We start from the raw sequence: 15,535 nt of genomic DNA, 5'->3' as shown, positions 1-15,535 counted from the left end.
ATGTACTGGAGAATGATGAATACAAATTATACTGGAACAGAACCATTATAACAGATAAAACAACGCCACATAACAAACCTGACATCATACTCACCAATAAAAAGAAGAAATTAACACACCTAATCGAAATATCCATACCCAATACAACAAATATACAAAAGAAAATAGGAGAAAAAATTGAAAAATACATCCAACTGGCTGAGGAAGTCAAAGACATGTGGCATCAGGATAAAGTTGACATTATACCAATTATACTATCAACTACAGGAGTCATACCACACAATATCCACCAGTACATCAATGCAATACAGCTACATCCAAACATATATATACAACTACAGAAATCAGTAATTATTGATACATGTTCAATTACCCGAAAGTTCCTAAATGCAATATAACACATACCATACAGTTGAAAGGAAGTGACGCTTTATCAAGGTCCACGTCACTTTCCATTTTTAACCAGACTTAACGTCTGAGGAAGTAAAGAATAACAATAATAATAATGACACTGTCTCTGTCTCAAGAAATTGATCTTCGAAGATCAGCTGAAGTTATCTCCCATGTCTTACTCTGCCTCTGTCCATGTGAATAATAGTAAAATTTAGGCTTATTTGGGAAAACAGCATCAAAGAAATTGTTTATTACAAATGGAACAACAGTATTATAGATTGCACATGACAAAGATTTATTGTCACAAATTGATGTTATCACCACTCTTGATAAATCCTGTTAATACAGTACAATAAAAATAACAACACCCGATAAATCTCTGTACACACGCCACATTACCACAAGTGAAAACTACATGGAGTGGAAACAGGGAGATACTACGATGCAAAATTGTTTCCATCTTATGACCTTTTTGTTGTTGCTGTGGTAGTCTGAAGATTGGATTGCTGCAGCTCTCAATACTAATCTATCCTGTGCAAACCTCATCACCTCCACCTCTACATATCTATTACAACACCCACCCATTTAAACCTGCTAGTTGTCGTGAAGTCGTGATCTATTTCTACAGTTTTTATACCCCTTCCCTTCCAACACACACACACACCCACACACACACACACACAAGCCACCAAGGAAGAGCCTACAGCTTTGATTCAACCTCCCCCCAGTCATACCCTCATACCTCCCTAACTATGCTTTGTTCATTACTCCATCTTCCACAATCACTACGAATTCCTCCATCCTCCACGAGATATATACATCCTAAGCACCAATCCTGTAAAACTGTTGTCAACCTTTCTGCCACAACTCTTAGCCCTGCAGAAGTCTTCGTACTTTCTAAAGGCCTCACCTTTAGCCCAAAACCTAAATTCAAGTGTGCTGGACTTGTAAAGGACCTTCTTTCCTTACCTAATCTCTGCAGCTGAAATTTCTTCAATGTGCATTAGAGAGGTATGAGGGTATGACTGGAAGAGGGGGGGGGGGGGGGGGGGGGGTGAATCAAAGCTGTAGGCTCTTCCTTGGTGGCTAGTGTGTGTGTGTTGGAAGGGAAGGGGTATAAAAACTGTTGAAATAGATCAAGACTATGCTCCAGACTGAATGCGGAAAGGCATAATCAGTCTTAAATGATGATGATGATGCATCCCACTAATAACAGCCAACAAAAACCTCACATAGAACCTTGCTTAAAACAGTTCCAGCCTCCCTCCCACCCTGAACCTCCCATTCCAGCCAGTCATCTCTTGGTTATCTTTCAGGAATTCATCACTTCTAACCCGGCCTTACTTTCCTTTCCTAAATCCTCCCTAGTGAGACCAACACCACTCCTATCTAACACACAGCTACCCATATCCTTAAAATCAATCCGTGCCTTATCATCTTTCCTACAGATAAAAGCTTCATCACAGTGTTCATGAATCATAGTGACTATGTGGCTGAGAGTCTTCACCAACTTTCTAACACCTCTGCATACAAACCTTACAACCATGATCACATCCGTGAATTCCAACAAGACTCCAGCAGGTCTCCAAGACCTTAAGTCCATCCCATAACCTGACTCCTGGATCTATCTCCCTCCTCACACCACTCCTTCCTTTTTACCTATTCGCCAACCCAACTACACAGGTCTCTCCACTTGCCCAACTGTGGCTGGGTACAATCCTCCCACTGAACATCACATGCAAACCATTGTCTGTAACCTCCCATCCTACAGTGAAGACAATGCTTACTTCCTTCACCGCCTTTCTGCAGTTCCTGTTTTGCTACCACATGACTCCTTGCTGGTTACTATGGATGCAACATCATTTTACAACATCCCCCATGCCCATGGCCTCACTTTCCAAACATCCTCCTGATACCAAACCCACCACCTCTTTCCAAATCCCCTTCCCCAAACACATCCTGACTCACAATTATTTCACTTTCATAGACCAAGTCACAGGGTGAAATGCCTAAAGCTCGCACCACAAGTATGAAGTGCTATTGATTTGCGGCTTTGACTGAATGGATTGGTAGACAGGGACTCATTACTGTTACCCAATCAACAGATTGTAAAAATCCTTTCTTGTGCAGATGTACACTTTTTAAATGAAACTGTGCTTACTGACATTAACAAACTAAAAATATGGTAAATCAGAATGTCAGTGGGGTTTGTTGCAGGATTCTAGTACAGGTTGTCAATGAGATACAGTATTTTTAAAAGTTTCCACACCAATACTAGTTTGTGCCACTCAATCTGGGTAGTTGCTAGGTATGATGTTGTTTGCTTACAGTGTGTTTGTGTGTGTGTGTGGGTAGTTGCTAGGTATGATGTTGTTTGCTTACAGTGTGTTTGTGTGTGTGGGTAGTTGCTAGGCAACCTCTTCAACCAGTTATGTGGAAGTCATAGCCTAACTCTTAGCAACATAACAGATGAAACAAGTAGTTGATCCACATGTTACCTCTTGCACAATCGCATGTGGAAATGGCATTAATTGGGCAAGTGTCCTATGCATTCTCCATTGATATAGGTGTATCCCTTTCTATAAAGAGCTGCATGGAATTGATCAAGAGAATTGTGTTAACTTCCATACATGGGCATTAAGACAGGATACTCCAGATGTATCATGTATCTTGTTTAGCGGTGAAGGAAATTTTAACAATCGTGGCCTGGTAAAGTGCTGAAATAAGCACAATTGGTCTGTTAACAATTGTCTTTGGCTGTGGCAGGTGGAATCTCAGCATCTTTGGAGTGTAAATGTGTGGTGTGAGGCAGTGAACCATCAGCTCATAGGCCCGTTTTTCTTAGAAAGAACACTGAATGCGCACAAGTATCACAGCCTCCTAACAAATCATCTTCCACGGATGCTAGAAGAGATTCCTCTGCAGACTAGGAGCAACTTGTGGTACCAATACGATGGCTGTACAACTCACAGTGCACGAAGTACAACATGGCTTCACAAACTGTTTACAAATCATTAGATTGGATGCAGAGGACCTGTATCTCGGTTGATCCATTCGCCAAATTTCATGCCTGGAGACTTTTTTTCTATGGGGAAAGCTGAAAGACTGTCTACAAGGGCATACCAACTACATCTGATGATATGCAATGATGTATTACTGCAGCCTGTCAGATTGTCCCTGCTGAAATACTGGTATGTGTGCAGCAGTCTTTCCATACCAGAATGGGAGCATATACTGGTGCTGCCAGTGGTCATTTTGAACACAGCCTGTGATGATCAATTGTCTCATTACTGGTCACAATCCACATAACTAGTGTATGGACTTGGACTGTTCTTTGGTGTGTGCTACCGCAGCTAATGTACAAGTGTTGGTGTGGGAACTTTACAGCTAATGTACAAGTGTTGGCGTGGGACCTTTTCAAAATATGATATCTCATGAATGGCTCACACTAGACTCCTGCAACAAACACCGCTGATAGACTAATTTACCCTACTTTTAGTTAATACCGATAGGCATAGTTTCATTTAAAAAAGTTTATGTTTGCACAAAAAATGCACTTTCTAATATCACTACAACCTGTTGGTTGGTTACTAGCATAAGCCCCCAACTACCAATCCATTCTGTGAAAACCACACATCAATAGCACTTTCCATTTCTGCAATGTTTGTGGTGCAGGTTTTAAGTGATTATCCCTGTATAAACAAATCTGTAGTACTGCCATGGGTACTCGCATGGTGCCATCCTATACCAGCTTTTATATTGGCCATCAGGAGAAGTCCTTCCTATCCTGTCAACACCTAAAACCCATTGTCTGATTCAGAGTAATTGAGACATTTTCATGATCTGGACTCATGGTATAGACTGCTTCTTCCATAACCTAAAAACCTACTCCCAAATCATCTTAACCTGATTATTCTCAACTCAATGCGCCATATCACTAGACATCGATATCCATAAATACATGTCAAGTGGACCAACCACCAACAGTACCTCCCTCCACTTTGACAGCCGTCACCCATTCCATGTCAAAAAGGCTCTTCCATGCAGCCTTGTCACACGTGGACTCACTATCCCCAGTGGAAAGCAGGAGTTGTCTAAATATGGCAATAGCACTACCAGAGCCACAGTATCCTATCCGTCTCATTCATAAATAGACCTCCCGTGCCATCTCCTCATTTCACACCTGTAACCCTGCTAACCAGACAATGGTCAGCACTCATCTAATCACCCAGGCCTTGAAAAGCTCAACCACATCCTTCACTGGGGCTTTGGCTATCTCAGATGGGGTATACTGTACTCAAGATACTACCCTATTCCTGCAAAGTAATGTTCCACTGCCCACACAATCTAGAGAACATCCTTGTCCGCCCCTAATCCTGTGAGTGACCCAGGTGCAAGACCTGTCCCACAGATCCACCCACCACCTCCTACAGCAGTCCAGTCGCAGGAATCTCCCACCATATAAAAGGCACGATCATGTGCAAAAGCAACCTGTTAAAAATCAGCTATGCTGCAATTACCATACAATTTTCCATGTAGGGATGACAAGTAACCAACTGTTCACTCGCAGTAATGTCCAGCACCAAACTGTGGCAAACCACAGACTTGACATTGCAGTTGCCAAGAGGCTGTACACCACTTCAACAACTGCTTCACTAGACATACCATTTGGATATTCCCTTCCAGTGCAAGTTTCTCTGACCTACGCAGGTGGAAATTGTCTCTCCAGCACATCTAGTGCCATCCACCTGACCTAAACCTCTGCTAATTTGTTTCCCACTGTATCACTTCACCTTTTCCCTTCTCTCTTCTGTACCCACCAATCTTTTCCCATTCAGACAATGTACTGTCTTCTCCAATCACTCTGCCCCCCCCCCCTCCCCCCCCCCCCCCCCCCCCCAACCCCCCCCACCCCACCCCGTGCAGCTACTGCGGGTGTGTACATTTGGGTGTTTGTGTGGTTTCCAAACTAAACCATGTGCATTTTAGATATGTTAGATCCATATACTTTACCTGAAACTAATTCTCTGAGGTACTGAGACTACTGCTTCCTGGCTCTATTTTCAGCTAACACAGAAGTATTGTCTACAAACAAAAGTGTATGGGACAGGATATTTACCAGTGAATCATTTACACGGGACACCAAAAAGACTGTTGTGTGGCATGTAGACAACCCCCGAGATGGTCCACCAAGGCAGTGTGACTGCAGGAGCATACAGCAAAAACTCTACACAAAAGATGGTCCAGCACTTCTCAGAGCTTACAGTCAAAACTTATCAGGCAAGGTGTCCATATTATGCAAATAAACGTAGGATTAACAAGTGACAAATGCAGTTACCAAAGCAAATTAGATGATGAGCATGCCATCAGTATTATAGCTCTATAGGAAATGCATTTAGGTGATAATTCAGAAGCTACTTGCAAGATTACGCAATATAAAGCAATATCAATACTCCTCTCAATTGTTAGGTGCTACCACAATAAATGAAAAAAGAGACAGCTCTTGGATTATGCTGGCTTAAGCTGTCAGAAAATTAGTGATGTAGAAGTAATTAGAATAAAACTCAAAGGCCTGGTTATTACATCAGTCCACAAATCACCTAACGGAAAGTGTCTGACACTAGTCTTACACACAGCAACTAGACAGCACGTATATGTTTAAGATTTTAATTCCAAAACACAACCCGGAGATACATAAATAGAGACAAACATAGAGAACCATTGTTCGAATGGATCAACACACAAGAAATTATCTAAGTTTGATGCCAAGGAATTTAAAACGTTTTGGGCAGGCAGATGGAAACTGATACAAAACCTTACCCATCCATCTTTTCCACTGATGAGAACAAATTACCACTGAATCACTCAATAGTGGGTACTGAAACACTTTTCAAGGAGTGTACATTGGCTCACAAAAGTTATCATTGGTGCTGAAATATCAGTTACAAAATACATTGATAAACCCACATGGAAATTTGAAAAAGCTAACTCGATACAATACACCCAGGAAGTGGCGTCGAGTATGCAAGCAGTAGTAAATCGTGCCGTAGAAAATCGTACTACATTTAGTTTAAAGTGCATAGTCTGCCAAAACAGTATTCATAGCGGTATTTGTTTGTGCTCTTTTTCACATATATGGATCCATCTATCGTGTATGAACAACAGAAAAGTGATAAATCCGAATTGTGTATGTGGCTTTGTTAAGTGCAGTGGTCGAAAAAGTGCAGTCAAGATGTATAATGCTGGTACTGAAGAACTCATCTCTGATGTGCTGAAAGAAGAACTTGCAATAGCTAAAAAATATATGAATGACATCGAATCATTAATTAATTCTTTGAATGTTGATTTTAATCCTTTTGTGAAAAATGTACAAAGTGAAAACTACAACACTCTCAAAGAAACCGTTACTGAAATTCAAAGTGCTCCAATATCTGCTATAGTTACGAAAAACTCGTTTGCGCCCATTGCACAAGAGAAACACCGACAAATGAAATTATTGAGAGAAGACGAGACAAAACCAAAAGTTTATATCTTTGCAGACAGCCATGGACGAGATTTAGCCACTATTCTTACGAATATGCAATCTAAATTTTCCGTTACTGCCACAGTAAAACCCGGGGCTCCTTTCCAGCAAATAATTAAAGATTTAAGCCCTCAACCAAACGATGTTTGTGTAATTATTGCTGGAGCTAACGATGTTTATAAAAATGAGTCGAAAAATGCAATCACAGCATTGCGAAATGCACTGGAAAGAATCTCGCCAAGAAAAACAATCATCGTTAGCATCCCATATAGACATGACCTAATAAACAGTTCATGTGTAAATAATGAAATCAAATTCACAAACAGAATGTTTCAAAAGGTATGCAAAGCATTCAAGGACGTGAAGTTTTTGGACAGTAATTCCGAAGAGAGAAACCATTTTACTCGGCATGGAATGCACAGGAACTGGCTAGGAAAACGTGTACTCGCTAAAGCATTATTAGCAGAAACATTCAAACTATTTGAAAACACCACTCCTCCAATCATTCTAAAAGCACCTGTGCCCATTGAAACTGTACCATTGGAAGAAACACATACAGTGTCGTCAAAATACTCCTTCAAACCTAATGGAACAGCTGAAGGGAAGACTTCATATGCAGCAGCACCTGTATGTGAATCAACACAAACAGGTCCTTTATACAAAAGCAAGACAGCACCAGCAGTTACAACTCAAGTGGGAAACGTTAGTCCACCGCCAACTTGTGAAGCAGCAGCATTTAAGGAGGAAGAACAGTCATCAATAGCAGAAACAGCAACACCAACCCCCACAGGATCAAGTGTACAAGCCGACAGTGTAGAAACCTCACCAACAGGAGATCCACCCTCTATGGCAAAAAGGAGCACAGTAGTGACTGCAGCTGCTCCACATAGGATGTGCCTGAGATCAAGAAAGTCCTCAGCTGCAAATGGGGATTTTTTATGGTACTGGGGCAGAAGGGGGAAGGTTCCAATCAGAATGTAAGTAATGTAGTTAATAACAACAAATGTGGGTGTTACCAGCACAACAGCTCCCTCTTCCCTGCAGAAAACTGTTCCTGTAATACTGGTATGTCAAAAGTAATAAAACTCAGTCCTAGCAATGGTAACACCACAACTAATCATGTAATTAAAAATGAGCTCAAAATTTTTCACCAAAATATTCAAAGCCTGCTCTGTAAGTTAGACCAATTTATTGTAAATATTGATGAACCAACAGGCGCAAATTGTGCTCATATTCTCTGTCTGACAGAACACCATATCACTTTTGGCATTGAAATGCTCAATATACCAAATTATGGTTTAGCTACCTCATTTTGTAGAAAGCATATGTGCAAAGGTGGGGCAGTTATTTATGTGAAAAACAGCCTGTCCTTTGATACAATAGATGTAGAGAAATATTGTGTAGAGAAAGACTTTGAGGCATGTGTCACAGAAATAGTAGAAGGTAACAAGAAACTGGTAATCGTAGCAGTATACAGGGCTCCATCTGGTAATTTTAAAGTATTCATGAAACAATTAGATTCTGTGCTATTGTATCTCACAAGAAAAAATAGGGACATTATAGTGACTGGAGATTTTAATATAGATTTCCTAGGAAGCTCATCTTCTAAGACAGAGTTTGCAAACTTAATGCATACCTACAACCTTGTCTCCACTGCCAGTTTTCCCACAAGAACTACTGCCACTTCCAGCACTCTAATAGACAATATCTTTGTAGATATGAGTAAAACTAATCACATCAAAGTTGAAAAAGTCATAAATGGACTCTCTGATCATGATGGGCAAATACTCACAATTGACAACTTTAATACAAATCAGAACAAAGCTAGTGCACAGTGGAAAACCAGTAGTAACATGAATGAGGAAAATATCCAAAAATTCAAATTATGCATTTGGGAGACTGACTGGAGGTATGTTTATCTTGCAAATGATGTTAATACAAAATATAATTTATTTACTGATGAATTATCAGATATATTTGAAAATGTCTTTCCAAAAAAGGTCTGTAGACTACAGAACAGGCAATCAAGCAAAAAACCATGGCTCACCAAGGGCATGCCAGAGAAAAAGGGAACTGTGTATAATATCTAGACAATCCAATAATCCCCTGCAGATGAAATATTATAGGACATACTGCAAAATCTTAACTAAAGTCATTAAAAAATCTAAAAGTATGTGCATGCAATCTAAAATTAACTGTTCAAACAATAAAATCAGAACGATTTGGAATGTAATAAAGAGGGAAACAGGTACTTCACCATCTGACAATGAAAAATCTGCTGTCCTAAAAATTAACGATTTGGAAATAACTGATAGTAAACAGATAGCAGACACATTTAACAACCACTTTCTAAGTGTCACCTCTCAAATAGGTTCAGTGGTGACCTAAGAGAAGCTTTAGATATTCTGAAACTTAACCTCCCACAATGTTTTAATGATATAAATGTAACACCCATAACTGTTAATGAAATAAAAAAAATAATTCACTCATTGAAAAGTAAAGGATCTTCAGGTATAGATAACATCTCTAATAAACTGTTGAAAGCCTGCAGTAATTATATAAGTGTAGTACTTGCTCACATTTGCAACATGTCTCTTTATGAGGGAGTTGTTCCAGAGAGAATGAAATATGCCACTGTGAGACCTCTTTTCAAGTCTGGCGATGCTACAGATGTAAAAAATTATCGTCCTGTCTCTCTCTTAACAACATTCTCAAAGGTTCTTGAAAAGGCAGTGTATAACAGGATTGTGGCACATCTTGATAAACTTAATATTATTAACCACAGACAGTTTGGTTTTCAAAAAGGGGTTTCCACAGAGTGTGCCATATATTCACTCACAAATGATGTCTTGGAGTCTATTAATAGTAAGAAGTCACCAGTTAGTGTCTTCTGTGATATTTCCAAGGCCTTTGATTGTGTAAACCACAAGATACTCTTGGAGAAGGTCTATCATTACGGAATCAAAGGGCCTATAGGTAACTGGCTAAAATCATATCTTCAAGACAGGAAACAAAAGGTGGTTCTACATGGCTGCAACAAAGGATCTCCTAATCTAGTGGATTCTGAATGGGGCAAAATTCAGCATGGAGTTCCCCAGGGATCTGTCCTTGGACCCTTGCTGTTTTTAATATATGTTAATGATTTACCCCTGTCCATTAGTAAAAATTGTGAATTCACAATGTTTGCTGATGATACAAGCATTGTCGTTGATGGTCAGTCTACTGCTGATATGGAGACTGATGTTAATGATATACTCAGAGAAGTTACAGCTTGGTTTTCAATTAATTCTCTTTCAGTTAATATTAAAAAAACTAATTTTATACAGTTCCACACAAAAATAAAACTCTAGAAAGTATAGTAATTGCTCATGACAACCAGGAACTAGAACAGGTGCAATCCACTAAATTCCTGGGGGTTCACATTGACAGTAGGCTCAACTGGGAACAGCATGTGTCCCTTACTCTAAAAAGGCTTTCATCAGCAACTTTTGCTCTAAGAATAATTACTCATTTTGGGGACATCAACATTTTAAAATCGTCTTACTTTGGGTACTTTCACTCATTAATGAGTTACGGAATAATATTCTGGGGTAATTCACCAGCCTCAAAAAAAATCTTAAATGCTCAGAAGAGAGCAGTCAGAATCATGTGTGGGGTTCCTCCACGAACCTCATGTAGAAAACTTTTTATACAGTTAGGTATTCTGACCACAACATGTCAGTACATATACTCTCTGATGAATGTAGTTAATAAAGACTATGCTCAGTATGAAACAAATTGTTCGTACTATAACTACAATACTAGAGGTAAAGATGATCTACATGTTGAACTAAAAAATTTAACACTTGTACAGAAGGGAGTAAAAAATGCGGCTATAAAGACTTTTAATGCATTGCCTAATTATATTAAATGTACAATAGAAAATGAAACGCTGTTCAAAGGTATGTTAAAAAAATACCTGCTCGACCATCCACTGTACTCGTTAGATGAATTCTTTTCCAGAAGTAATGCCCTCCCTTAATAATAGATGTATTTAGTCTCTTAGTTATTAGATGGATGATACAATATTATGTTAATGTTATAGTGTTAATGTTATAGTTATAATGTTATGTTGAGAATTGCTATACTAGTTTAATGACAGCTTTTAATATCTATATCATTGAATTATATTACTATTCTGTAGCATTAATTGTATTTGTACAATTGTATTGACACGTTCCACATCCAGGCGAATCACTCGCATGTATGGATCTATGGAATACGCATATCAAATAAAAAATAAAAACAACCCGCACTGGACACCTCAAAAGGCAGAACATTGGGAATTATTGTAGATGTAGCTAAATGGAATATCTGAAGGGAGGTAACAAAATAATGTGTACTAGGATGGGACAAACCTGCCCAAGTCCTCTACAAAGGATACCAAGGGTCTAAATAATGTTTTGATAACATTTTGTATTTAAAAATATTTGTGTGTATAAATTGTTCATGTTGATGTAAATTTGACAATTTAAGAAATGGTCATGCTTAGGAACAATGTAAGAAATAGGTGTTATGTAAAAGCCAGTGTGCTTTTGTTTGAACGATGTGGGGAGTGGAAAAGGTGCGAAAGGCGAATTGGCGTGCTACCTTGAGCAAGTGTGGGAAGTCAGTCACACAGTCTGTAGGCAGCAGTGATTGAGGTAACTCCTTTGTGGAGCAGAAGCTTTGCCTGCAAATTTTCATAAAAATGCCTTGGTTGAAGACTGCAAACAGCCTACAGCATAGCTGCGAGTTGTTGAGCTACTTTATGTAAAACTGAATGAAGCCAAGAAGAGAAATTGAGCCCATACAGCAAGAAACTTGCAGGCCATAGTGTGGGTAGTGTAGCCGTCATAACTGTTCGCCAAACCCAAGCCTATAGCCACCAGATAAGATTTTTTTCTATTTTTACCTTTGTACAGCATGAACCATTAATTTAAACTGTGATTTAATAATCATTCTTGAAATTTACAGAAACTGGCTCACCCTGTCATTTCATCCTAATCATACATCTGTATAGGGTTCCTTCCTGGTGTTTGATTGATCCGAGTGTCCTGTTTTACGGACTTATGAAGTGCCAAGTTAATATAAAGAGGAACCATTTAAATTGCTTTAGTGTAAATAATAAAAATGTTTTCTTAACTATTGCAAAGTGTTATAGTTTGCTTACATAAAATTCAATCAGAGTGAAGTGCCAAGTTAATATAAAGAGGCACCATTTAAATTGCTTTAGTGTAAATAATAAAAATGTTTTCTTAACTATTGCAAAGTGTTATAGTTTGCTTACATAAAATTCAATCAGAGTGAAGCCAAGTTACTAGAACCTGTTAGATGGCTATACAGAATTAGTTCAAAGAATAATAGCTTTTGAAAGTAAATTCCACCAAGAAAGAGGTTTTCTTTAAGTGAAATGTTCAGTTAAAAAGTGTGTGCTTTAGTGTCTAAGTATTTAAGTTTCTTGATTATGGAAAGTGCTTTTCTAAAGGTTGTTCCCCCCATCCCCGGCTAATTTTTTTTACCTTCCTTGAAGTTATCTACTGGGCTTTTTCTTTTTTTAAATCATAATGTATAAAGATGTAGCCCAAAATTGTTTAAGTGGGGTAATTTATTCGAAAAGCCAAACTAAACAGTAGCAAGAAAGTAGGCAAAATTCACATTTCTGCTTCTCCAATACTTCACTATTTCATTGCCAGGATAGGTTGGTGACCATTAAGTACATGTTTTAAACCACTAAATGAACTTGGAAATGAGTTGTCCTAGCTTCAGTATATTATTATTCATACTGTGTTTCTATCTAGCCACTGGGTAAGATCTTAGGAAAAGAAGTGAATAGTCCAATTTACTTATCCATTAGATGCAACACACGGTAAATCCTGTAAGAAGGATAACTCTATTGATTATCTTTTCCTATAAACAGGACTATCCGTCCACAGTGTATTTTATTTGGAAACTAAACTAAATTTTAGTAAGAGGGTTATACGTGGCAACATAGGGACAGGGTTTCTGTTATTTACATAAAAGCATACTAATATCATAATGGTAGTGTTACAAGGTCCTATTAATGTGTGGTCATCACATTTGTTAAATGTCTCACCACATTCCTATTGAAACTATTTACTCTTCTTGTAAATAACACCTATGACAAATTTATACAAATGTCCACTAAGACTTTGCTCGTCAACTTTCATTTAGGTAACAGCGATCTTTTAGATGTATTTAAATCAGTACTGTTAAGAAATACTGACTAGCTTTATTTTCAAGAATCTCAAGTTTAAGTTATACATACTGTTACCCTCCAATAAGAATCATTGGCCGATTCTTCATCTTTGACAGGTTCAGCATGCCTGCAATGCAAAACATTACCTTTTGTATTAACACATGAAATCCAATTTTTAAATTTAATAAATGCTTATACAAACATAAAGTTTCTTCAAAAAATGTATTTCTGACAACTTCCTGTCACAGATAATTTTCACTGAATGTTTCAACCCAGTTATATTGCTGATGAGAAGCAAATGTTGATCTTTTCCCTCTCTTCCTTCACCATCTCCTGTTTTGTTCACCTTGACATATTTCTACCAAAAAGACTACCCCAATGGATCCACTGCTTATATTTAACACACAGTAAATTCAGTGCAAATATTTCCTTAACACAGGATGTGCATTGACGAGCTTGAATTAATCAGAAAAATATAAACAGATACTAACCATTCCACAGCTCTTACAAAATACTTGCATTAAGTAATCATCAAAGCTACTTTTTGTACAGCAAGAGGACTAACAGTCAAAATGGTGCTACATGCTACAGGCAGTGCAATACAATTTATTTTACTCATTGCTACAGCAATAAATGTACTTATAAAAATATTCAGACTTAGACTATAATCAAATACAGAGAGAGAAAATATTCTAACTAAAGAGATATAGCAGCCATAGGCAGAAACAAATAAAAAAAGTGATACTAATCTTAGCTTTGAGGACCAAAAGTTTCTTCATCTGGAAAATGTAAAAAGAGAAATGAGACTGTTCAAGAAATAAGGATGAAAATTTAGGATCTTGAGTCATGGAAGATGGATGGTTAAATGAATGAAAAAACTAGACTGGACATGATGAAATTCAGATGCGAAAGAGCAGCAGATGATGTAATTTTAAATGCTGAGAAATAAGATCTCTTCAAGAGGAGCCACCAAAAGGTCAAATAAGTGAAGAACAAGCTGAAAATACCGGTAAATGGGCTAAAATGGCGGCAAATAGATAAACGAAACAGAAAGATAGTGCTGAAGAACAGGCAACCAAACAACAACAACAACAACAACAGCAATAACAATAACAGCACATTGTAGCAATATATAATAGCAGTCCCACAACATCTGGAGGAAGATTTTCCACTAACAGAACAATAAATTCATGAAGCCATCAAATCATTCCAAAACTTCAAAGCAACAAATGAAGACTCCACTACAGCAAAATTATTGAAATAGTCAGAACACACAAATGATCTACAACTGCTGTTTGAGAACATTTGGAAAGCTGAAGAGATTATTGAAAGCATTAATCCACAGCTATGAAAAAAAGGGGACACACAAAATGTCAACAATTGCAGAGATGCCTGACTTCTGCCAGTGGTATACAAAATATTATCAAAAATTCTCTGGACAGAGTTGTAGAAACTTTAGACAAATAACTGGGAGAATCTCAAGGAGCTCTAGAAAGGGAAGACCCTGCACAGAACAGATGTTTATTAGAAAATTGATAATTCTCCACAGACTGTTAATCACCAAACCAATAATAGTATCACGTATTGGTTTCAAGAAAACATTTGATTTGGTAGGCAGAGAAATTATGGGTAAAATCATCAAAGAATTTTGTGTTAAAGCAAACATAATCCTCAAAACACTAGCAAATAGGGTGACTGAAGCTAAATTTATGGGAGAAGTATCTCAACCATTTGAAATAAAAACTGGTGTTAGACAAGGGGACAGTTTATCACCTTTACTGTAACACTACATTCTAGAAAAAATAGAAAGTTATTGGAATTTGGAGAAAAAAAATCACAAAATTGAACCAATAGTTTTAGGACGAAAAACAAATGGAATTAAGGTAAACTGCCTGGCTTCTGCAGATGATTCTGATATACTTTCAAAAAATCTGACAGACAGTTATTAAAAGAAATCTTTTGGAAGAAATAGCAAAGAGAGCTGGTCCCAAAATTTCAGACGAAAAAACAACATTGATGACAATTTCAAACAATGCATCAACATTCTTAGAAAAACAAAAATGTAAAATAGCATTAGTAAGTAAATTTAAATATATTGGACAAACTGTACAACAAAATGGACTAGAAGAATTAACAGTAGATGCAAGAGTCAGCAAACTGGACAGAGCAAATCGTTTGACAAAGGATATTTACAACAAGAAATGTACAACTAAAAAAAACAAATTTAAACACTATCCCACAGTGGTATGACCAGGATGCTTACATGGATGAGGATGCCTAATGATGAACTATAAGCTGGACAGAACAGAGGTTCCACAAAGGAGCATTATTAGAAAATAATGGTTGCAATACAAGCTACAGATGGCTGGAAAATGAGAAGT

General features: G+C 37.8%; 1 pseudogene; it reads right to left on the bottom strand.

Moving 5' to 3' along the window:
- LOC124616670 overlaps positions 1 to 15,535 on the bottom strand; it is a 104,924-nt pseudogene that overhangs the window by 27,296 nt on the left and 62,093 nt on the right.

This window comes from Schistocerca americana, chromosome 5 (genome assembly GCF_021461395.2).
Source record: "Schistocerca americana isolate TAMUIC-IGC-003095 chromosome 5, iqSchAmer2.1, whole genome shotgun sequence".
NCBI classification, from domain to species: Eukaryota; Metazoa; Arthropoda; class Insecta; order Orthoptera; family Acrididae; genus Schistocerca; species Schistocerca americana.
Note: the sequence above shows the minus strand (reverse complement) of the source record. Positions and strands in the feature narration are given on the sequence as shown.